At 40.5% G+C, this 25,788-nt stretch overlaps 1 protein-coding gene and 1 long non-coding RNA gene across 2 annotated transcripts in view; one reads left to right on the plus strand and one right to left on the minus strand.

Moving 5' to 3' along the window:
• PPM1E (protein phosphatase, Mg2+/Mn2+ dependent 1E) overlaps positions 1-25,788 on the minus strand; it is a 96,178-nt gene that overhangs the window by 38,046 nt on the left and 32,344 nt on the right. The gene's annotated exons all lie outside the window — the stretch shown is intronic.
• LOC148214393 (uncharacterized) lies at positions 8,908-24,928 on the plus strand. The gene is made up of 3 exons (XR_015798175.1): positions 8,908-16,131; positions 20,159-20,398; positions 20,726-24,928. It is a non-coding gene; the product is annotated as an uncharacterized LOC148214393 (long non-coding RNA).

Consider the following 25,788-nt stretch of genomic DNA (forward strand, 5'->3'; position numbering starts at 1 on the left):
TACCACCACCACCACCACCACCACCTCATCAGTTGTATGATATGGTCCAAACTGATGATACAGGTTAAATTTTGGCTCATAATTTATTTCTGATAAAGCTAGCAGATACTAAAACTACCTTTGAGTACTCAGTAATCCATGTAAAAAAAATGGTCAGGATTTGTCTTGACTTTTTGTATCTCCCCTTCAGATGGCCTTATATGCACACAATGTTATGACTTTATTATAATGAAGGATATGAAAATAGTGGATGTAAACATTAAGCTTGGATTAAACAAGAAACACAGCTTTTGGTAGAATAGCCATGAAAGCCTTGGAAAAGATATCCAGATGGCAGGATGTGTCTATACCTATGAAGATCAGAATAGAGCAAGCCATGGTTTTCCCTGTGATACTCTATGAAGTGAAAGATGGACTTTAAAGAAGTAGGATAGGAAGAGTATATTGATGCTTTTGAACTCTGACGTTGGAGAAGACTCCTGAGAAGTCTGTGGTCAGCCAAGAAAACAAACAAATGGATCATCAAACAAATCAACCCAGAGTTCTCATGCGAGGCAAAATGACCAGGCTCAAATTATCCTACTTGGGACACATGATGCGAAGACCCAGCTCTCTGGAGAAGTCCATAATGCTGGGAAAGGTGGAAGGAAAGAGAAGAAGAGGATGACCAGCGGCAGGGGGGATGGACTCAGTTACAGTGGAGATTGGTTACAGTGTACCATTGGAAGACCTGAAGGACCTGGCTGGGGATAAATCCTCTTGGAGAAAAGCTATCTATGTGGTCACTAAGAATCAACACTGACGTGACAGCACATCATCAAACAATAAAATTATTCAAAGCATAAGACATTCTTCAGAAACAGTAATATTAATCCAAAGTCTGAATGGGAACAGTGATGGAAGCTGCATCCTCAATTAAGATTAGGCTTACACCAGCATTAGACTGGAAAGTCATGATGATTTCCAAAATATTCTTACCTTATAAGTAATATGCACAGCAAACAAAAGAAACGAAGCATTAAAATATTAATTTTAAAGGAAGAACAATGAGAATGTCTAGAACCCCTCATACTTCATAACAGAAATGTTTGAGAAATGCAGTGCAGTATCTACTTCCAACAGGAACACAATTCCTTCTCTGTGAAACCCACGTGCGTGTCATCACCATCCTACAGAGGACTCTGTTGGACAATGACTGTAATAAAGATTGATTTGACTTATCCAAGACAGAAGGAATAAAAGGGGTCAGCAGCCGAGAGAAACGGTAGAAAACAGAAATGTGGCCATCAACTCTGATGGGCATCTGCCCTTGTAAACGACATCACCCAATGAACCAAAATGTGCTGTTAGTTAGATCATCTTCTCATCGTGTCTTCTTCAGAGCTGGACACATTTCTGCAAGCTGTTGCTGAGAGCTGGGGCCCAAGTGCTTCTTTTAAAATAACCGAATTCTTGAGCTGTACTATTTTTTTTTCCAGCTAACTCTGTTCTGTTTCTCCCTAATTTATGCTAAGGCTGATGAGACAAAAAGGCTGCGCCTAGTGGTTTTTAATATCAGGCACCCAAACTCAATAAAAGGCTTGGTGAAAGGAAGCCATCTCAGCCACAGCCTAACAAAAAACACATGATGAATTTTGGGCTCTCTTAGCAGGAAAAAGAGAAATGGCAAAATGAATTGGAAAGAGATGGTATTTTCTAGTGTCATATCAGAGGTGACATTTATGCCAAAGCATATGAAAAAGGAGGTTTCCATTTAACATGAGGAACAAATAGGAAACTACTTTGTAAAATATCCATGGTGTGAGTAAGAAGGAAATTATTTCAAAACGGTCCCTTTTCACGATGCGGCCAGAGCTAGCGTTCAAGAGACTGATCCAGGCAGACACACATCAAAAGGGGAGAGCCATAAATAATCCCGGCAGCGCATGGAGAACAGCCATGTGCTTCAGAGGCAGAACACAGGCATATGGTGGTGCCTGGATTTTACATCATTTCCAAGTTAGGATGATTCTGTGACAGCTAGCGATCGTCCATCCAAAACAGCAGAGAGATCAGGTTTGGGGGTGGGGTGGGGGAGGTAAGGGTCTATGCCTCAGATCTCTCCAAAGGGCAAACATGAACAGGACAGAGGCTCACAGTTTTCTGTGTAAACCCGCTTCATGGGCCTTCAAACAGGCCTCACATGGTCTATTCCTTGCCGCAAATCTAATCCAGTCCTCAGTGGGAAGTTGAGACTCAGGGATGCGGATCAAGAGATGTGCTTCCCAATTAAGCTTTCCCAGGAGGGAAAACAGTGATTGGGTCTTCTGGGTTCATTCTGGGGGAAGGAAGTTGGAAACCTCTTAGCAGCAACCCTGGCTTAAGGAAGATTGCTAATCATAGCAGAGAAGAAGCAGTGGAGAAACAACCATTCCTAAAATGAGGTAGGAGGGAGTTTTAACCTCATATCTGACCTAACTTGGTCAGACTGCTAATCTGGCATGCTGTAATTGTGTAGGTACTCCCAAAATAAAAAATGAAGTAAGAGCCAAATTCTCCACTCCCAAATGTGATTCTCATGTGACCGCACCACGATCCTGCAAGAAGTTGACCATTTTTGATTGTTTTCATTCATTTCTTATTTAATGTGGGGTCTGATGAACATTTGTCTGGGAGTACTGCACGCACAACTCTTGAACCAGGTTACATCTGTAGTATCTACAGTCTGTTTCCCCATTCCCTCTGAAGAATCAGACCATGACGATGTTATGGCTTCAACATTACCTCCACCTTCTATGCTCCCAGAGCAATTTATCTGTAATATGTTTCTTCATGAAAAGATTGAAAGACTTCAGAAACATCAATCTCTCTCTCCCTCAGTCAGCCTAGTAAGAATCTCTCTCCAAAATGGACTACAGAGTTTTCTCTTGGCCTACACGGCTACCGCAATTTTCTATATCTGTAGCATATTTCTCTTCTAAAGAGCTGACACCTATTAGCTACCTCTCTTTATTCCAACCACCACCACCACCACCACGGGAAGGTCATTTAAGCTACAAAGCCATTGGTGAGCGCCATAACCAAACTGAGATTCAGTCTCCTCCTTCACAGCTCATAGAAGGGTTTGCTTGGACAACTGCACTGAAAAACAAATATTTAGATTTCACTTTCGTTTGGCAAGCACTTCACACATGCTTCTCTCATTCCTTAGCATCGTCATCCTGAGCAAATCTTAGTAACTACTTAGACAGACCTTATCCAGGACTGTTCATTCCCAATATGTATTGCATAATACCTCAGGATTCTGCTTTCTTCTTGTCTAACACCACTAGTAAATGGTTGGTGTTGTTATAAAAAAGGATAGCTCAGAGTCTCAGGTGGAACAGAAAAATAGCTGTGCCAATTATGCGATCAGCTCACTCAAAAATACTGAAAGCCAGTTACGTAAAGAAACAGATTGCATGAGACAGCAGAATGCAGAACTGAGAAGTTAGTCAAAACAATCTAATCCAGGAATCACAAAATTATATCCATAAATCTGCAAGGAATTCTTCTTAAAACAAACCATGATGATGGTTCCACATCATGAAGATGGAGAGTTTAGAATTAAACATGTTGCATGAGTGCTGATTCTGTCCCCATTCTTATTAGTTTGCATGGTACCCTATGAGTAACGTGTGCCTATCAAATAAAGTAGAAGCAGGATAGAAAGAGTACTGACACTTTTGAAGTTTTGGGTTGGAGGAGCCCTTGAGAATACCATGGGCAGCCAAGAAAACAATCAAATGCATCATTGAACAAATCAACCCAGAGTTCTCCCGAGGCACCAATGATCCTACTTTGGACACATTGTGGGAAGATCCAGCTCTCTGGAGAAAGCTGTGATGTTGGGAAGGGTGGAAGGAAAGAGAAGATGAGACCGACCAGCAGCAAGGGGGATGGACTCAGTTACAGCGGCGATGGGTCCTCTGTTGGAAGATTTGAAGGGCCAGGTTGGGAACCGATCGTCATGGAGAAAATCTATCTCTGTGGTTGCTAAGTGTCGACACCGACTGGATGGCACATAATCAAAAATCAAATGGAGTTCCACTTGGATAGCTGGATTATCTGTACTGAATACAGAGATTTAATAGCTGCTTCTCTAGTTGAAAACAAGGTTTAAAAAGAAAATTAATAAAAACTGGAGGAGATACAAAGAAAGCTGCAAACGCTTTGGTGGTCAGAGGAAATTAAAATAGGTAGCTTTCATTTTGTTATAAAGCAAATAAGCCAATGATGAAATGCTACCCTTTCAAACAAAGCTGTTTTGTGCTTTCTGATACTCAATCTGTTCACTCCTTCCCAAGTATTGGGTTACGTAACTCGGCCATGCCAGGTTTTTCTCAAAAATATTACTCATTCCAGAATTGTCTTTTGTGAGTGCCAAAGACAGTCCTTCTATCATCGTAATTTGCCCAGTCCCATTTGGGGGATGCGATATGGGGAAGGGGGTGAACATTTCAAATTACGCCTCTCTTTTATTACAGTTGGGGGGTTTCAGCTGAAAGATTAGATCTTTGAAAGCACATTTGGATGGAAGCTCGAGAAATGAAGAAGGAGACATGAGAATGCCCGATCTTTCTCCCCTCTCCAGCCATAATTGCCCTTGTTCCTACGGGGCGATGTGCTTATGATTTCCTTGCCAACAATGTCTGGCTAATCGTTTTTCAGATACAGAGCCCTGTTCTGTCCAACGGCTGCACAAAACTTTGCTATTTTTCATCAGCGTTTGTGGCCAGACCAGCAATGACTCAGAGGCAACTGCATCACAAAGACGTCAGCTTAATTCAGGAGACCCTGAGGAATGTGTTATATATTTATTGGAGGGCCGAGCTTCAAAAGGCTATGTCACTGGTTTCTAAAAAGAAAAGGAAAGAAATCTGCAGAAATTCCATCAACCTTCAGCATCTGAGTCTGAGCAGATACTGACTCAAGCACCAAGGAGGAAGAAAACAAGTTCTGGGCTTACAAAATGGTTATGAAATGGGTGTACGAGTCATGGCAGACATTAAAATCTACTTTGTCAAGATAACTGTCAAGATAGCAAAGGCATTAATTGCCTGAGGCTTTTATCTACTGAAAGGAGAATAATATGCAAAAACAGGGGCTCTGATACAAAACCACTTTTTCTGTTTACAGACTTCACAGTGAATGAATCAAAAAATCTGAATGCATTCTGCAAAATTAGCAGAACAAGTGCTGCTAATCTCAGGTCTTTTTCAAGTTTTTTTAAAAAAATCATAATTATACCCTGAATTAAGAAAAGGAACTTCAAAGCACATTCAACCGTATGAGCATGAAATGCTCTTTTACGTTATTATTGCCTAACGCTGTGATGATCACCATTTTACGGAAAAGGCTGGGGCTGAGATCTCTGCCTGAAACTGAGCGGATGCCCCTCAAAAGGAAATTTGCAACTGGAATTCTAAAATGCATCTCTAATCGCTTAATTCAACTTGCGCCTCCAAAGCCAGTTCAGTTAAATAAATACCTTGAACCACACCGCTGCTATCTGCTGTTAACTGGGGGATCTTTTGACAGATGGGCAAACAGTCTACAAATATCTCAAACAGACACTTGAGAAAAGGGATCACTGTATATAGAAGATGCCCACCCCATGAGAAATCTTCCCAGAACAGAATCCGAGATTTGGGGGGCTATTTGAGGCCATCTAGTTCATCCCCTTTCCACTCAACGCAGGGATCTACATTCACACATCCCAGGCAGTCTCCATTTGAACGCGTCCAGCAAAGGGAAGATCGCCATCCCACTGGGTTATTGGTTCCCCTATCAAAATGTTCTTCAGGACTAAAACTTTTTTCCTAACAGTCAAGTGGAATCTACTTTCCTTGCAACTTACATCAGTCAATGTCTCAAATTGTACAATAGAGAACTGGTTTTTTGTTTTTGTATGCCATCATTCAGGGAGTTGAAGAGAACTATTATATGCCACCCCCCACCACTTCCAGTCTTCCCTTTTCAAGACTTACCAACCTAGTGCCTTTAGCTTCCCTTTGCAGGACTTAATTTCTACTCCCCGATGATCCTCACTGACCTTCTCTGAACCTGTTCCAGCTTGTCCACCCCAACACTGGAATGCATCAGGTATTATGGACAATACTTGAAGTCGCTCTCACCCATCCTGAATAAGCTCCTTTTCCCATTGTCTTCTCCCATCATGGAATCCTACTTTATGCCCTCTGGAACAAGGTTCCCCAAGACCTGGATGACCCCCATTCTGCTGTTGTTCAGAAGACCATGAAGACCTGGCTCTTCGCCCAGGCCTTTGGCGAGGAAGAGCCCTCACTTCATTCAATTTGATCTTTCATGCTTGCCATCTTTTATCTTTTAGTGATTGTATTGTAATTTCTTTTTTTTTTAATTGTTATGAGCCGCCCAGAGCCATTGGGATGGCATACAAGTTTAATAATTGTGGTTATATCAAGCATTGGGGGGGCGGGGGGTAAAAAGTATTATATTAAGAAATTGGAAAAGTGATATTATCCCAGATGTCAAGGAATGGCTATTGGAAATGTGTGATCTATCTGTTTTGGAAAAGGCAGTATTTTCTACTAATCAAAGAATGCAGCAATATAATAATATCCTGTATTGTTCATATTATAGTAGTGAATTCATTGGTAAACTTGGTGACTACTGATAAGTATAAAATATAAGATAGTTTTTTTCTTTTCAACTCTATTTTTTCTTAAAATCAAAGATTGTTTTGTTACACCAAATTAAAGATATAATAATCATTTACTAAACGTTTTATTTATTATTATTGCTATGAGTTTATTAAAATCTGCTTTTAAAGAATCCAAGGTGCACATTCAGCTATACTCGGCTTTAGTTTCTTACCAAATTAAGGCTTTAAGCATTTTATTCCAAGCTCATACTGCTTTCACTGTATCTACTGATTTTTTTCCCAACTGGTTATAATTAAGTGAAGGACTGCAGATTCCCTTGTCAACAAGACAAATCAGGAATTTACGAAGGAGCATGCTTAGCAGAGTTCGTCTTGCAACAGATGTTGGGGTAACGCCTACAGCATTCTCACAATCTGCTACTTGATTTAAAAAAAACAAACACAGATAAGTATAGTCTAGCAAGATTTGTCCTTGACAAATCCGTGCTGAATTCTGATCATGACCTAACTGTTTTCTAGGTGCTAACTTCTCAATCTCTCTATGATCTCTTCTAGAATCTTTTCAAGTATCCACGTCAGACTGATCTCTATATTCTGCGGATTCCCATTTTCTTTTTTGCAAGGGAGGCGCAACATCTGTTCTCCCCCAAATAATTGATCTCTCCTCCAGGATTTCTCAAAGTTCTGGTAGACCTACAGAGAGTTCCTTCAATATCTTAGGATGAAATTTGTCTGGCCCTGGATATTTAAACTAATTCAGAATTTTTAAAAAAGTATTCCTTAGTCATGTTCCTATCCATCTCAATCTTCAGTCCTGCCCCTTCATCCTGTTTTTCACCAGAGGCTACGGGGAAGATGGTCAAGAACTGTTTCCATGACCACAGAAATTAGGACTGGAAAAAATAGATTGCACACAACTTGCAACTGCCTAGCTTTTGCTCAAATGTAAGGACAATGGTAAGACCTGTACAACAATGGAATAGTCTCCCGATGGAGGCTGTGAGCTTTCCATGTCTGGAGGTTTTCAGAAGAAACTGGACAGCCACCGGATGAAGGGTTTACTTAGTTTCTCTGCACGTTGCAGAGGATTGGACTAGATATCTTTGTGGCTCCTTCAGCTCCACAACTCTGTGTTTCTGAGATTTCCTGGAGGAACTCATGCATGTTGGAGTAGACAGAACCTGAATATTGTAGGCTTTTCCTTTTTTGCATGAATAGCTGCTAACAGAGATGTTTTTCTTTTCTGAACTTATCTGAAGAACCTTAATCTGTCCATCTCTGCTCTTCTGAGTTTTAGCTTTCCTGACACACACACTACAGTTCTGGGCTACCTGTATTTATTTTTCCTTCATGTCCTCACCCTCTTTCCATCTCATTCATTCATTCATTCATTCATTCATTCATTCATTCATTCATTCCTATCTATCTATCTATCTATCTATCTATCTATCTCCTTCTGTTTTCTTTTTAGACCATCACTACAGTTTTTAGGCACTTATAACGGCTCTGTGGTCTTCCAGTTCTTTTCATTGGAATTGTTTATTCCAACAATTGTGTTTAGCATCTCTCTCTTTTTAGGAATTCTCACCCACCTTGACTTCTTTTTCTTGTTACCTTCTGCCATGTGTAAATATATTATGCAGTAAGAGGGCTCATCTGTTGAAGTCCCTTAACAATCAACGGCTTTATTCCCTCCTTCGTATATCAAAGACTGGATAGCTGGGGAGGGGGTTCCTAGGAGATTTCTATCACAACGTTACAATCTCTAAAAGAAAAATGCCTTTTTTCCCAGACAGTCCGGCAACCTACGATTATTAAGGCCCACCGTGTTTTGCAAAACAACTTCTTGGTTTTTAGCCACCTAGAGAAATGAGCTTCGTTATTCTATGATAGACCCCCTGTTGGGAAACCTCGACTTTTTTGCAGATGCAAAATGAAAGCCGGTTTAAACACATTTGGCGGAAAAAAATGCCCATTTTGTCTGCCAGCCCTCGGCAAGCTTCAGAATAGCTCTTTAGACTAGTGTTTTAATAGACGGAAGCAACTGTGGGACTTCAACCTTTTTGTATGAAAGAATAATACGCATATTTCTGCTGGTTTGAAAGCCCTGGGTGGATGAGGAATGAGAGAACTGAATACAAAAAGGGGGAACTGGGGGGAGATAAGGGGGTCAGAATATGAATGAAAATTAATTAGGAAAAAAATGTGAGCCTTAGATTCCAGCAATATTTGGAGTACTTGATTAGCTCAACTTTATTACTTCTACTGCGTTTAACAAGTGTTTTATTTCATTTAGAAAAATAGAGTTTCTTGTTATTAAAATTGTCCAACAACAGCAACAAATTGTCTGTGGGAGCAGAAGAAAAAAAAAACTTCCTGTTAAATTATATAATCCTTTAGTAAAAGAAAAAAAAAAGAGCAAGAGATTTATTGAGGCATAAGCAATTAGAATCCTACAGAGAGAGAGAAAAAAATCTATTACAATCCTTCTCAATAGTTTATCATCAACGCAGGAACCTTTTTTTTTTCACTGAAATCGTGTAGCTTCCAAACCTAAAGGCAGATCTGCAATGCTTTCTCATCGGCCGCATTTTCACACGTTAAAACTTGCCCCCAACAAATGACCAAGTAGATTATATTTTGCTCGGCTACGAAAAATTCAAGCCGACGCAAGATACAGTGACATCGAACGGTGATGTGGTGTATAACCCTTCATGAAATGAAAGCACTAATAATAGCAATTGACTTAACGCTCCGCTAGACCTTCTTCGATCTTCTGCATCTTGGCATGGGACAACTAACGATGTATTTAATGATAATGTGCAGATGTGCTCCCTTAATTAACTCTGGTCAGGAAAATCTCTAGTGATGCCATGGAATATTAACTGTTCACACAAAGGCCTTTCTATGAACCCCACCAAAGAGAAGCGATGGCCGTTTTCTCTACCATATCAATCCACTCTCATCTACATTCAAGCAGGAACAGCTAGCAATGTCTGTCCTGCAGATCAGCTGATGAAACAGTGGAAGATGCATTTAAAAAAACAGCATCTGGCTATGAGTTCACAAAGGCCTGGACTTCATACTGTTCGTGCACGAGAACATCCAAGTAGACGCGAGTGAGCAGAATGAAAGAGATTGCAAAAAGCTTAGCACAGCAAGAGACAACCACCACCAGATTCTGCCCATTGACATGACACCAAGGTTTGTTCATGTTTTTATGAAATGCGTGCATCACCTCAATCCAGTTGGACTTTAGGCAGTGGCAAGTATAGATAATAAACATACTACCAGGATAATACAAAATAATACATTTGAAAGTATGGTGTAATAATATATTGCAAACAATAGAAGTGCTTCTGGCATGGACAGTGAAGGCATCTGGAAGAAACAAGTTCTTAACAATTTCCAGAAGATCATGAAAGTGGTGCCATCTTTGACTCTGCAGAAAGACGACTTCATAGGAGGTGTGCCCCATGAAGGAGTCATCATCAAACAAATGCTATTATGTACTTGCATCTTGGGGTATGTGTGTTCATCCTCTTCCCTGCCGCACAGATGTCCATGGTAACCTCTCTTAGATCTGAATACACCCAGAATAGAATTATGGTTTGGCGTGACAAATCTTCTAAGTATAAGTAGACTACGATATCATCAAAGAAATGAAAAAAATGTTTATCTGACATTAGGAAATGCACACTAAACAAAATTAATACTGGGTTACATGAAATCTAAGTATTTGTTTATCGAATCAATAAACAAATCAGAGTCGCTTTGTGTGAGATGGGCGGCTATATAAATGTGACATATAAATAAATACATTTATATGGCTGCCCATTTCACAGATGTGACTCTGGGCAGCTAACAACACATTAAGAACAACACAAAGAACAATATCAACAAAGCATTAAAAATTAAGATGGTCACCGAGAACAAAGCCAACAGATGTTCAACAGAATAATAATATCTCACAGGCTATCCAACTCTTATGCCCTGGAACACCTCCAGGTCTTCAGTGTTTTGTGAAAGACCAGCAGGGTTGGGGCCAAATTCAGAAAGTATGAGTTGCTCTAGGTAATTATAGTCATGTATGTGAGATGGGTGGCTATTTTTGTTGTTCAGTCATTAAGTCGTGTCCGACTCTTTGCGACCCCATGAACCATATAGCGCCAGGCCTTCCTGTACTTTTGGTAAAATAAATAAAATAAAATAAAATAATAAAAGATAGATAGACAGACAGACAGACAGACAGGCTCATAGATTCATTCTGGAATCATAGCAGTCATGATGTGGGAAGCTGCTTTATGGAACAAGTTGGGCTGGGAGACAGCAAGTGGTCCTAGGTCAACCAATGAGTTTTCACAGCTCAGGGAGGCTTGAATCAGACTCCCCCAGGTCCTAGTCAAAAACATTATTATAAAATCTCAGACTCTAAAGGGGCTGTTTAGACCACTGACCACAACACCCTTTAGATATGTGTCAAAATGTCCTGTTCCATCAGAAGCACTGCTTGAGAAAGTTTCTACTAAAATTCACTGCTTGTCATTGTTGACAATGCAAAGTAGGAGATCATTACTCCTTGAGAAATCATGGGAAGAATCCTCATAATAGTCTCAGAAATTATGGGAAATTGAAATGTATCAGCATCATGTATATTTTAAAATTTTAAACAATCCCATCTTCTTGAGGAACATGTTCAGAGACGCTTATGGAGATAACCTTCTCCTTCCAGATCTGTTGTGATCTTCACCAATGAGGTCCCATTTGCATTCTCAAATCTCTGGCCATCATACTCAAAAGCCTATCAATCTCTCTGACTCATACAGGTCAGGAAACTAAATAGCACTGATGAATGTTGCTTAGGAATGAAAAAATATCTGGAGCCCAGAAGAAATGATCTAGCCAATCTGGATGCAGTGCCTACATCTGGTTTGGAACTTCCTTCATGAATAGAGTTTCGCTCTCTTCCCTCTGTAGTCTTAGCTCCAATCACACTACTATTAAACTTCTGGTCATGTGATATTCTCCAAATGCCTAAATTGATCCATCTGACCACACAAATAAAATTTAATCCATTAAAGCCACCAGGTTAGATATATTTCATACTAGTTTTCAATTATTATGGTTGGTTGCACAGTCAGCCAGATGTTTAGACTGGATTTGGCATTTTTATCCACCTATCGAGTCCTTCCCAAGGACCTGCAATAGGCAGATGTGGTGGTTGGACATCATCATCATCGTCGTCGTCATTGTCCAAATCAACACAGACTCGCTTACAAAACCACCCAAAACAATTAAAAACGTCCACAGTAAACCTAAATAAATTAAAACCACCAGTAACTAATCAATGTTACAATACAAGGTTAAATAACAGTAAGAATAATTGTGAGAATGAAAAATAAAACAAATCATAACAAAATGAAATAATATCAATTAAATTGATATAAGCAAGGCAAAGAGAAATCAATTAAAGTTGCAGAATTCCAGAACAGTTTGGAATGTAAGAAGGGATGGGGCAAGTCTTAATTCTAAGGGGAGGGTGTTCCACAAGGCTGGAATAGCAGGTGAGAAATGGTGCCTCCTATTCCTACCCTGATAACTGATTGAAGGTGATTCAAAAATTATTTTCAATAAATAACAATCACACAGGACCCCCATCCACCATTCTGGATTCTACAATGAAATGACCTCTTTGACCTATAAATCTTCATTTTGCCATCTGCTGAATTATAGACCCTCGCTGCTAGACTCTTAAAAACCTCGAGATCATGCTGTCACTAATGGACATACATCATACAGTGTAACTGCAATAGTTACTTCCCAAATTGAAAAAAAAAAAAAGGATGGTATCTAACAGCTGCAAGATTTGGGGATCAGTGAAAAGACCTGCCACTTCATTGACTCAGTTAAGAAGACAGATGCCTCCATCCTAGTGGAGAATGGATGGGTGGGTGGATGATTAGATGGGAAACAGTCCAGTTGCCAAACCTCTGCGACCCTATCCTTTTCTTTTCAACAAATCTTGCTGAAGAAACAGATTTGAAAATCATGTTTGGAAAAGAATTACTTGGGGTTTAGGCCGATACCAAAGAACCTGAAAACAACATTTTCTCCATCAATCGTCAGAACACAATAACTAGCTGTCCCATGAAATCCAAAACACATGGATGAAATGAGAGAAACACTGGAGAATAGGGACAATTTATTAATATATACTGCATTTATTTTTAAATATCCATGCAAAACCTAACACATGGATCCATTTGGAGGCACATGGCTGGCAAACTCTGTTAGGGACTCTAAGATTCCTTACTTACTCTTAGTTTAACCACGTTATTTATCACCTTAATTATCTCTTTATACTGAATGGCTGTGGCTGATATGGGGACATGGGTCTTATTTCCAGCTGGATTCTATATACAGGAAAATCCAATGTGATTTAAAGGGGAAAGTCCTGAAAATCCTTTCTGATTTCTTTACCTGGGCTTGGTGAAATGGAGAAAAGCAAATGTCAGGAACGAGATCTTATCTTCCATGTGAAAGAATTCCTGGTCTTCATTTCTGAGTGCTCCAAAAAAGCCATCCCATTTTAATTCTTTCTTTGGCAAGTTTATGTGAAAGTCTGACTAGATCTCCCTTTGTTAGCAAAATCTCATTCTAAATAGGTCAACTTTCATAGGATCTCAAGGGGTTTGCTGTAAGCAAACAGCTCTGAAACAGTGGATGGGAGCAATAATGACATCCTGACCCAACTGGAATTCCCTTTGTTTATTTTATGTACTTGATTTTAACTTAATGTAATCTTAACATGCTTTCTGAGTTTCCTTCATATTTTCTTGAAGAATCTATCTAACACGATCTCTCATCTCAAGAAGAAGACTGGCCCTTACCAAAACAGCTTTCTCCTCCTAAGCTTTCTTTATTAGATCCAAAATATCCTGAGGATGTCAAGTCATCAACTTAATTAGGAAAAAAAACAAGCAGTACTAATGTACAAAGATCAAATGAACAACTGGGACTGCAAGTAGATGGGCTCAGAAAAAAATCATAAAACTTCAACAAATTTCAAGGCTTGGTGAAACCAACAATGAAGTTAGTCTGGGAATTCAGACAAGCTTAATTTTTAATATAGTTGAGGTTTGGGGAGGAAGTGGTTCATAAAATTAGTCCTGATCCTCAATAATTTCCTCAATAAAGGAATATGATTTGTGAAGAAATCCATGATTAATGGTTGGAGGAAAAAGCATTAAAGAGTGATCTTTTGTCTATGGGATGACATAATCAACCAGAATGAAAATGTGGACCTTTCTAAGAGCTTTACTAGATCCAGCTTCATCCTTTCAAAAGGAATTCCAGTCAGTGGCATGAAGAACCAGGGCCCGCTGAACAGCTGTTCATAGTCTCTGAACATCAGAGGTATGGGTAAGAGACAAACTATATTTACTAAAGATCACTGTAGCCTAGTGTCACTGGGAAGGGCCATTATTGTAGGCCAGAAGACAACAATTTTTATTTATTTATATATCAAATTTATATCACCGCCCAACTCCCCCACAAGGAGGGACTCCGGGCGGTTCACAACAAAACAATTTAAAATCAGTAAAAACATAAATAATACAAATATAAAATACAATTATTAAATACAATGAAATACAATTCTCTCCCCAAAGCTGGAACAGGAGCCCAGATGTACAGTCAACAGTTCCTGATAGACCTAAAGTCTGCAATGAGACTGTAGCATTGTGAGATCAAGAGAAATGCCTCTGTTGAGACCCATGGAATAGCTATTGCCCCAGTAGAATTAACACACAGGTCTTTCAAAGGAGGGATTTTTGACAATTCATATGTCAGTCTAATAGTGTCAACAATCCAATGGGTGATCTTCTGTGGTGAAGCTGAAAGTTCCTTCCTGGGACGCTTAGGGTGAACTCATAACCATTGGGTCATTAAGACACCAAAGTTCTCTTAAACAGATAAAAGACTAATGGTCTATAGCAGTGTTTCCCAACCTTGCCAGCTTTTAAGATGTGTGGAATTCAACTCCCAGAATTCCCCACACATCTTAAAGTTGACAAGGTTGGGAAATACTGGTCTGTGGACATCCCAAAAATGTAGCAATGACAATTCTGTTGGAGCTGATGAGGAAGAAAAAAAGCAGCTTGGTTCAGAAAAAGATGGTATGTACTTAACCTCTGGACAAGGAACCACATTTCTTTATTAGAAAGAGTGAACGGGAGGTCAGTTGATGGAGCTAAGTCACTGACTGTATGAAAAGAGGTTATTGCTAATGAAAAAGAAAACTTTCATACTCAACAAGGATCGGTGGCAAGAGGTTAACAGTCTGAAGGACTTCCTCGTTAATGTAGGATTTACAACAGACAAGCTCCAGGTGGTTATAAGGAGCAGCTTTGTGGAGAAAGATTCTTCAGCCTTTTCAGAAATTGGCAGGTAACAAGATATGAAAAAATAATGAAATCGCCTAATTGGACATGAAATGCTGAAACAGCGACGGAAGAAAAAGGAGTTTTTTTCCCTTTTGTAACATAATGTGAGCCTCAGCAAAATCTTGCGTGTGACATTGAAAGAATTATGATGAGAGAGACCCCAAATCCCAAATAGATGTCATTTAACTTTGAAAGACTTCCAGATAGATTGTGCTGTCACGAGTCAGTGAAGCTCAGGACTAATTAAGCTAGAATCCTTTTTCTCCTCCAGGCACATATCATGTTTCGGGGGAGCTGATGGGCATAGGGGAATTGAATCTATTCTCACTCGGGAGATCAGGGCTTGTTTTCTCAAAGAGTGGGGCATTTTTAACTTTGACGGGCCTATTTTAAGGCTTATATTAGGGTTTCCATCTGTTTCCTACTCCAAAAATGGCAAGAATATTAAACCTTTGTGTTTGAAGGACGAGGTGCCATAAGTCGTCTTCTCAGCAGTTTGATTTAGAGCAGTGTTTCTGAACCTCAGCAACTTGCTGAGGGGGGATTCTGGGAGTTGAAGTCCACACATCTTAAAGTTGCTGAGGTTCGGAAACACTGGTTTAGACTGACTATGTCTATGGACTCAACTTGGAGCACCAGAAAACAGCAATGTCCCAAATTAGCTGGGATGCCTTTGAAGGTGGGATGGGTCCTGATGCGAAAAATCCTCTTTTTTTTTTTTTTTTTGACTTCAGCTTGGTGGAAAATTGTGTCACTTTGTATTGCTCCCGATCATTTATTTGAGTGTTGTGCCACATTCAATGTTGTTCGCTGAGTTGGCATTAGCTTAATCTGTGGCAATAAGAGCTTTTAATGGATCTCAGTAATCAGCATAATGCCAAGGATGCATAATTCACTGTTTAATATAGTTTGCAGGCACAAAGTCCATCATGATCAAAATAAGATTGCAGCAATGCTGATTACGCGGAAAGATGCTTCCCCGGAAAGACGATGGTTATCATTTGTGTTCGCCTAATGAACCAGGTGAATGGCTTAATATCTTGACTCGCCCGCTTCCTTCCATAATAGCATTTTTCAGCTATTTTTTTCCTAGAGTCAAATATGCGCGGGTCAAAGAATCTGGATCAATTAACGATCTTGTCAAAACTGAACCATCTGCCTTGTATTGAGAAAGGTGTGCTTTTTAAATGAACTAGTCAAAGTCACCTGTTTCACTTGCAAAGGCATTTCCTAAATTTTCTGGGAATTATGACACCTACGCCACATACATTATCATACATACAAACATACACACAGCACATAAAGTCACCTTCCCCACCCTCCCCACTAAGCAGCAGAATGCAATTTTTTTTTTAAAAAAAAAGTACGTTTAACATACATAAGTAGATTTATATCTTTAACGTTCAAGAGGCTAATATTATGTTCGATTATGTCCCCAAATTTAGCAATCTTTCTAGCTTTGGGGAGTTATGGTTATACTGACCCTGGGGTGTGGCGAAGACAATTGTTTTGAGAAATTGGAAAAGCAGTATTTTTTTCCTGATATTAAAGACTGGATTCAGGAAGTGTGTAACTTAGCTGTTTTTGAAAAGACGACTTTGCCCACTAATCAAAAAATGATGCAATGTGTTTTCCGCTGGCATAGATTTCATGGCATTTTATAATAATAGATTTAGAAACGTTTACATATTGTTTAACATTTGATGGATACGTGATAGGTATAGACAATTTCCCTGTTTCTTTTGTGTCTATTTTTTTTTACTTTCCAGGTTTAGTTACTGTTTTTTGTTGTTTATATCTATAAATATTTTAAAAATAAGTCCATTTCTACCAAAAATGCAGAGATTTTTAAATAAATATAAACATATAAAGACTCAAGAATATAAACACCGTGTGCTTATATACCATGTGCCTTAAGGATTTTTGTCTTTTCCAGAGGTACCAGTCAGGCCAGGGGCCAGCCACTTGGGGCCTACAAGATCCCTAGAAGATCCCATTCATCTCCCAAAATAAAAATGCCCCAATCCCACTGCCATTTTATGAGTTTTTTGGAATCTTGGGCAAGGAGGTGGAAATCCCTTGAGGTTTCAGCCAACCGGTGAGATTTTGGCAAGCTTTTGGGTTAGCTCCTCTGTTTTTTAATGCTGGCACCTCGCCCATCATGCAGATTAGCATCTGGGAACCAAAAAGGTTGCTGGCCCACAGATTCCAAAGACTCGAAAGCATGCTGCGAGGCCCATCGGGAGGAGAGAAAAGGCTATATCCAAGGATAACCCCCCCGAAAACATCCACATTTAACGAATTCAATCTCCAGGCAAGAAGCAATATATTGTTGAACCAGTATGGAAGTCTTCCATCTCTACATACTTTCTTGCTGCCGTGGCTAGATTTACCACGCTCGCAGATCAAACATAAACTTTAAAATAACCTGACTGTTCCACGTCGTGGTTTAGATACCCCTATAATAAACGCAACTCAACTTGCTGTGTAATTAACACCAATGTAGGAAAAAAAAGACATTGCAATTCACCCACATCTGTAGCAAAGCGAGCAAAATACAGCCAAACTCTTCCTTCAGAGGTACAATAATTAACTTTCCCTTCCACTTCTAATTACTACTAGCTGTGATGAGACCACAGAGAAGGCAGTTCCGTGCGGGGGCCACCTGACGCAGTCCTCTGAAGATCTGCCTACAGCATCAAAATTGGTCCTAGAAGCCTATCCTGAGGATATCTGTTTAGTTCTTAATTTGAGGCTTTTCTCAAAAAGGAAGTAATGATGATTTCAATTATTTTATTTTACTTTTATCAATGATTATGCACCACACGGTTCTTGAGGAAAGCATTTGTTGAAGTACATATTCTGCTCTCCCCAGCCATACGGTAAAGCAGTGGTGTAAATCTAGAATTACTTTAGTCATTATGATCTGATGAGGATGATGCGATCCGTTCAATAGTGTCTGATTCTCGGCGATTCTATGGACCAGCTCTCTCCACATTTCCCAATCTTGTACGGCTTCTTTCAGTTGTTTTATGCTCCAGTTGGTGTTGGCTTTAATGGTGTCCAGCCACCATGTTTTTTGGTGGCCTCATTTCCTTTTACCGCTGACCATTCCGAGCATACCTGCCTTTTCCAGTGAGTTTGATCGCAGGACGAGGCCGAAATAAGTAAGGCAGAATTTTGTGATTTTGCCTTCTAGCGATATGTCTGGTTTTAGACACTCCATAACTTGTTTGTCACCTTTGCTGTCCAAGGAACGCACAGGAGCCTTCTCCAACCCCACATCTCGAATGAGTCAATTTTCCTCCTGTCTAGTTTTTTCATGGTCCAACTTTCACCACCATAGGTAGCTATGGGAAACACGATAGTGTGGACTAATCTGCATTTAGTTGCTAGGCTGACGTCCTTGCTTTTCCATACTCGCTTCACGCTCATCATTGCTGTGCGACCCAGTGTGATTTGATGCTTTACTTCTGGACTGCATTCATTGGTTTGATCAATCTGCGATCCTAGGAAAGTGAATGATTGCATGCATTCAATCTCTTCACTGCCAACTGCTATTTTGACATTTCCATTCCTCGCAGTGGTTATGAGCTTGGTCTTTCTGATGCCCAAGAAGAGGCCAAATTCCTCTCTTTCTTCTTTAATTCCTTTGATCAGATGTTTCAAGCCTTCTTTGGTGTCTGAGAGAAGAGTTGCGTCAACAGCATATCGAAGATTGTTGATGTTCCTTCCTCCAATCTTTACTCCAACTGTTGATTCTTCAAGTTCCAACTCCCTCATGATCACTTCGGCATACAGGTTGAATAAGAAAGGTGAAAGAACGCAAACTTGCCGTACTCCTTTCTCTGTCTTGAATCAATCAGTGTCTCCATATGGTGTTCGCACAGTGGCTTCCTGATTTGTGTACAGCAATTACACCAACTTGACCAGATGTGTTGGCCCCCCCAGGTCTACTAGGGCTCTCCACAGCTTGTCATGATTGACACAACTGAAGGCTTCCTTGTAGTCAATAAAGCAGATGTAGATGTTCTTTTGATATTCTTGAGATCTTCCATGATCCAGTGTAGATTTGCAATATGGCCACAAGTGCCACGACCCCTTCTGAAGCCAGCTTGAACATCTGGTAATTCCCTTTCAATGGTTGGTGCCAGACATTGTTGTATGATCTTATGGAGAATCTTGCTAGCGCGAGGGATGAGGGCAAGTGTGCGGTAATTGGAGCGGTCCTTGGAGTCGCCCTTTTTTGGCAAGGGAATGGACACTGATCATTTCCAATCCTGCAGCCAAACTTTCCAGCACAAGGCTGTGGGGGTTGCAGGTGGTACAGGCCACAGCAGTTCTGGAGGAATGGTATCGACACCTGGGGCCTTGTTGTTTGGCAGTGGGCTCATTGCCCACACGACTTCTTCCTGAAGGGTGGCTGCTTCTATTTTTGCTTCCCTTTCTTCATCATCCTGAGAAGGCTGGCCCTCTTTGCTGCGAGCATATAGCTCTTCGGTATATTCTTGTGATGGAATGGAATTATGAAGGCCAGACTCAGGGAGAAAAACGTTTTCTTTCATTTCCTGAGGTGCGAGGGAAAGATAAGAGGATGAGACTGGCATCTCCCTAAGGAATTAACAACGTTGTGGCTGGCATTACTTGGGAGCTGGGGTTTCAGTCTGGGAAGATTCTTGATAGAGGTTGTAGCTAATGAACATTGCTGGACTGAGTTTACATGGTCTCTTGGAGTTCCTTGGGCTAGGCCTGACAATTCTCGCCATTATGGTTTATTTGTGTTCTAATTCATTCCTTGAATGGATTTGGGAATGTATTTCACTCTCTGTTTGGTAAAATCATTTTAAGCCATTTGCCTTTCCTTCAAACAGCCATCAAAAAGCTTCTTTTGCAATTTACTACCCACAGATTACAGGTATTTTAGTAGCTAATACTACAATCCCCCATATTTGTTCAGACTTTTCACTAAATATTGACAGATGAATTTGTAAGATAGATTGTTCCCACGCCACACCCCCCAAGTGATTCACCTGTTACTTCTATTCCACAGGAATAATATTCAACAGAGCTCAGAGGAGATGCCATCTTCCCTTCCTCTTTGCCCACGTAAACTTCTAGCTGCATCACAGTGACATCATCTGTGCTATTTTCTTCGACCGTAAGAATCATAATGCAGCAACAGTTGTGTCATCTTCTAGAGGCCAAACATCTTGTCATCTGAGCTTTCTTCAGCCAGTGCAGAAACACTTGAACATCCAACCCCTGTATAACAAGATGGCAGCAAACTCATGTAAGCATTTTTTGGCTCTCTGTTAGGGACCCCCAAGAGACACTCCTGATTGCATCTTCTCTCCGGAGTACGACTGGGTTGCCCTACCTAATGGGTTGCAGTTAGATCTAGGGTTGAAGAAGTAGCATTAATAACACATAGCAAAACATTAGATTGCAAGATGGGAGCTAAAGTGCATTCTAGGCTAGAACAGACTTGAGATCTCTGTTCATTATAAATTATAGTTTTAATTTATACCCCACCTACTCAGTTCAGTAGCATTGCTCCCACGGAGATCAGCAAAAGTTGATTGCACCTTCATATTAATTTCTTTGCTGTTTTACTTAGGAAGACCCTAGGAGGACTATGAGAGCCAGTTTGGAGTAGAAGTTAAAGGCCCCAGGCGAGAAACCAGGAGACTGTGAGTTCTAATCCTGCCTTGGGCATGAAGCCAGCTGGAAGAGTTGTGGCCAGTAGCTCCCTCTCAGCCTTAGGAAGAAGGCAAAGGCAACCCACTTCTGAAAATGGTGCCAAGAAAACTGTAGTTGCCAGGAGCCAAGATGCAAAAGCGAAAGAATGAAAAGGATGACAATGCTAAGAAGGAACTCAAATTTGACTGGAATGGTATTCTACAAGCTCCTGAAGAGGGCTGTCGTGGTTCCCCTGCTAGCATGTGGTCAACATATTCTTTCTTTTCTTTGTCCCATTCAAAGATGGCACTCTATTGATGGAGAAGACAGCTCCTGTTAGTAGGCCCGTATCACATTTCTCCTTGGGTATGTGCATTTTTACTTAGGTGCAGAGATTCCCAATTTGGACAGGAAAAACATCAGACGGTAAAGCACGATTGTCGGAAAGGATTTGCTCGGCTGTTTTTCCAAGCTTAAACCAGCCTCGAATCACACGACTGGGCAAGATGAAAGGACGTTTGACTCCAGCTCCTTCCAGCCAGCAACACATCAGCCTCGCACAGAAACCCTCCATAATCACCGCAGACCATCTCTGGAGGCTCCAGATGACACTCACACGTTCACCCAAGCGCGCTGAATCGAGCGAGTGGCTTGCAAGTGTTGGAAAAGTCCCAACCTCACGAGAATCTGAAGGAAGGGGTAGTAAAGGAAACAATACAGAGGAGATATGTTCAACCCGGATCTGGCAGGCCACCTCCATCCCAAACTGGCTATGTAAAGCAAGCATCCCGCTTTCAATTGGAGGCATACAGTCTCTCTGTCTTGGAGTCCTGATGCTTTTTTCCGTTGCTATAACGACGTGCTATTTTTAAACACAACAGCTGGATTTGTGTGTTTGAATTTCACTAAGATGACAAAAGTGATTTATTTTCCCTCTTGCAATATTAACAGCAGAAATGTCAGAGGCCGCTACCACACTAAGATAACGTCCTCTGTATAGGCATGTAAGGGGCACAGGGGGCAGGGCGAGTATTTAAAATAAGTGTATGTTGCCTTCCCACTTGATGTAGGAGCTTCAAGGGGGCTGACAACAGGATAAAGTTAAAGTCAGGGTCAGATTTTATATTTTTTTTAAGCGATGACTTATAAAGATCATAAGGCGATATAAAGTGGTCTTCTCAAACACAATGCAGTCCCTGCTAGCTGGAACTCTCATTGGGGAAGCTTAATGTCTGCTTCCACAGTTACTAGCTGTAGCTTGTTGAAAATTTGGCAGCCACCAGAAAAGTACAGGCAGTCCTCGTTTAGTGACCACAACTGGGACCGGCAATTTGGTCATTAAGCAAAGCCGTGACTCTGCTTACAATCTAACTTCAGCTTTCCTTTGCTTTACAGACTTGTGAAGGTCGTAAATGCGAGGATTGCTTGCCAAGTTACTTTTTCATCACTGTTGTAACTGCAAATGGTCACTAAGCAAGGTAGTTGCTAAATGTTTCTGCCTCGCGTAGTGTTAAGTGTTGTACGCTGCTCAGTCACTTTTATGTGAGATGGGCAGCTGTATAAATGTGATAGATACATAAATAAATAAAACAAAACAAACCAGCGATGTGAAAGGTAACGCCCTAGCTACCCCCAACTCCCAAGATGTCTAAAAGCATTTTTATTTGAGTTCTAGGGCCACCTATTCACTAAATAATTTACGGTGATGTACAAGGATTAAAAAACACACCATAGCAATAAAAATAAGAACAGGCATAAGAAGATAACCATACTAGGGAAAACAAAAATTTAAAATCTCATAATGTTCCAGCAAGTTCGCAGACTATCCCAGCCCAGGACCTGCTGGAATAGCCAAACATTTAAGCCATCCTAAGGAACTCCAGGATTGGGATTATACAGGTGGGATGACTGCTCCAGAGGGCAGGCACAGCAAGGAAGAAGGCACCTCTCCCGGGTCCTGTAAGATGACACTGATTTGTGGACAGAATCTGGATCACACCAAACCCGTCTGATCTTATAGGATGGCCAGAAACAACCAGAGGCAGACAACCCTGCCCAGATGATTGGAAGAACTGTTTCAGAGAGATTTAACCAGTTTAAAGAGATTTATAAAAATCTCTCTTGCAAAGCAAGGAGGTCAAGGGTGGTTTTAGATTTTTAAAGTGCAAACTTGGGTTGCATTTTTAATTAGAGAAAAGTTCAAACTTCCTCCTCCGTAGAAATCAATTGCTACACACACACGCACACACAGGTGCAGGTGTATACAGAGACACAGAAATGCCCCTCTAAATGGAACTGCTGAAGCATTTTCCTGGCTAAGGAGGGGTAGAAGGAAGCTAGGAAGAGATTAACCCAACCCAACCCAACCCAACCCAACTCAACCCACCTCTTTTTTAGTAGCAAGAACAGCTCCACTGGGAGAGCCCTTTAAAACCCACTAATTATCACAGGATCTACTCCTGGCTTTCAGATTACACCTACAGATTCTGGACACCCAGATCAGGAGGAGCAACGGTGCAGAAGGAAAGGGGAATGGCTGAGCAGAAATCACCAGTCCTGTAATTCCAAGTCACTTGTCTCCATGCTGGCTGGGGAACTCTGGGAGTTGAAGTCCACACAGCTTAAAGTTGCCAAGGTTGAGAAACACTGGTCTAAAGTCACATTCCACATAAAGAACTATATTGGCTGCAGGAAGGAGAAGGAGAAGTTGGTTGAATGGACCCAAAGACATCCCTGGAATGTTCTTGGAGACAGGGGTGTCCACAGAGGGTCAAAAAAGTCAAGATGGTAGCCATGAGCTGCTTTGATGTGCTTTGCAACACACATCAAAAAGGAATGGGATTTTGACTGTGTGGCTGCAACTGATTTTTCACACCCATACACCCATGGTCAGCTCTGGAGCCTTTAGTAAAAGAGACCCAGAATTTGGCCACAGAGTAGGAGATATGGGGTTCCGGGCTGTAGAGCACTTAATTTGTACTAAGGAGGTAGGTTTTCTAAAGTCAGTTACTCACTGAAGAGGGTATTGTTAGACTGGGCACAAAAATGGGAGTAGAATTCTTCAAGGCAGCAAGATTTTTGGCTGGCATTTTACCTTAGAGAGGTAGAAAATCTGGCATTTTAGTGACAAATAATTTTTAATTGCATTGGCAACTAACGTAATACTAATTACATTGTTGCACATGGCAGATACGTTTCATATTTGTAAAGGGTTACTGTAATTACAAATGCATGTGCCTTGTAACTTATTATCTGCTTACGTTTTTCTTAATCACACAAAACAAAGAATTGTGGAACGTACAAGTCGGAAAGTCATTCAACCGCCTGCTAATGCAGAAATCCGTTAAATCATCCTTCACAAGTGGCCACTGCAGCTGTTTGAAGACCTCCAGTGGAGGAGAATCTACTGTGCTAGGCGAATCTACCATTCTTCTTATAGTGATAAGTTCTAAAAGTCTGGTATGTTATTCGAAAGTGTATTCACATCTTAAACCACACAGATCTTCATAACACAAACGTATGGCCATTAAATCAAAGCAGAGCTATAGCAGGGTAGGCCCACATCATTTGAGTACGTATCCCCGCACCCATTTCCAACCTGATCTGGTTGACAGTCAACCCTTCTCTGAAGTTTCCAGCCAACGTAAAAGAAAATATTTTGTGAATTAGTCTCATCTTAAGATCAAAAGCAACATGCTGTAATTGCTTATTTGAAAAAATGCTGTAGACTTAGAATATCCAAACTAGGATCTGTAAATCCTACTTACCCACAAGCCAAGCCAGATTTCTCCAATCACATATCTATGCTTTTGATTATTTTTTTAACCCGGAGGCAAACCCTAACATTTGGCTCATTAAATAATTAATATGGAAACCTCATATGCCACTTCTGGTGTGCTTTCTTTCACCCTCTGTCCCGATCTAGCAAACCACATCCTGAAAACAAGCTAGAACTTTCTTCTTTTTATGACTGTAATCTTCTGATTGTTATGACTGAATTATTTTGATATATTGGATGTTGGATGTTGCTGTTCTAAGATTATTGTATCATTACTATAACATTTTTATACTGTTGCTTGGGAGCTGTCAAAACAGTTGAAATGGGATAAAATCACTCAGAAAAATAAAATAGGAAAACAGAGTTTGAGACAAGGCGGTTTGTACAATTTACTCATTAAGATCTATACTCTTAGATCTCTCAAGAAAGCAGCAAGGAGAATCACCTCAAACCCTAAATACGTGACCAGCAAGCACAGTGGTCCAAAGAGAACTACCTCCCAGTATCACTAGAAGACGAAGACTTCCCAGTTATCTGATGAATGGGTATCTCACTTCTACCTGAACACATACGGTGAAATAGATTCTACCACCTTTCTGAGAACTCACACCACTATCAAACTGCTTTAGGATGTTTATCTAACATTCAATCAGAATCTGCCTTCTGGTGATTTAAATCCATTAGTTCGTGCCTTGAATTCTACAGTGATAAAGAACTGGATTTGGCCATCTATATGATGTTCTCCAAGATATTTGAAGAGCGTTGTTATATGCCCCCTCTGTTACCACTTCTCAAAGCGAAACATTTCAAGTTCCTTCAATCTCTCTTCATAGGAATTACTTTCTAGTGACCTGACTATCCTTACTGTCCTCCTTTGAACCTGTTAAAATTTGTCTGAATCCTTCTTAGTGCCTGGTTCCAAGAATTGGAGATAATACTTGAAGTTGGTGAGACCAAAGTGCTTTGCTGAAATCAGGATATACTACATCTAAAGCATTCCCACCATCTATTAAGAAAATTAGCCAATAAAAAACCAGGAAGCTTCATTTCTCACAAAGTTATGCTGATTTCTGGTAATTACTGCATTATTTTCAATGTCTTTTCATCATCTGCTCTTTCCAGGTATCAAAGTCAGACTGACCAGTCTGTAGTTCTCTTTATCCATCTTCTTCTCCTTTATGAGCAATATTTGCTCTCCGATCACCTGGCAGATCACCTGTTCT

The sequence above is a fragment of the Python bivittatus genome, unplaced genomic scaffold (genome assembly GCF_059951505.1).
Source record: "Python bivittatus isolate LINGU-HERP-01145 unplaced genomic scaffold, Pbiv_v1 ctg000690_np1212, whole genome shotgun sequence".
Classification (NCBI taxonomy): domain Eukaryota; kingdom Metazoa; phylum Chordata; class Lepidosauria; order Squamata; family Pythonidae; genus Python; species Python bivittatus.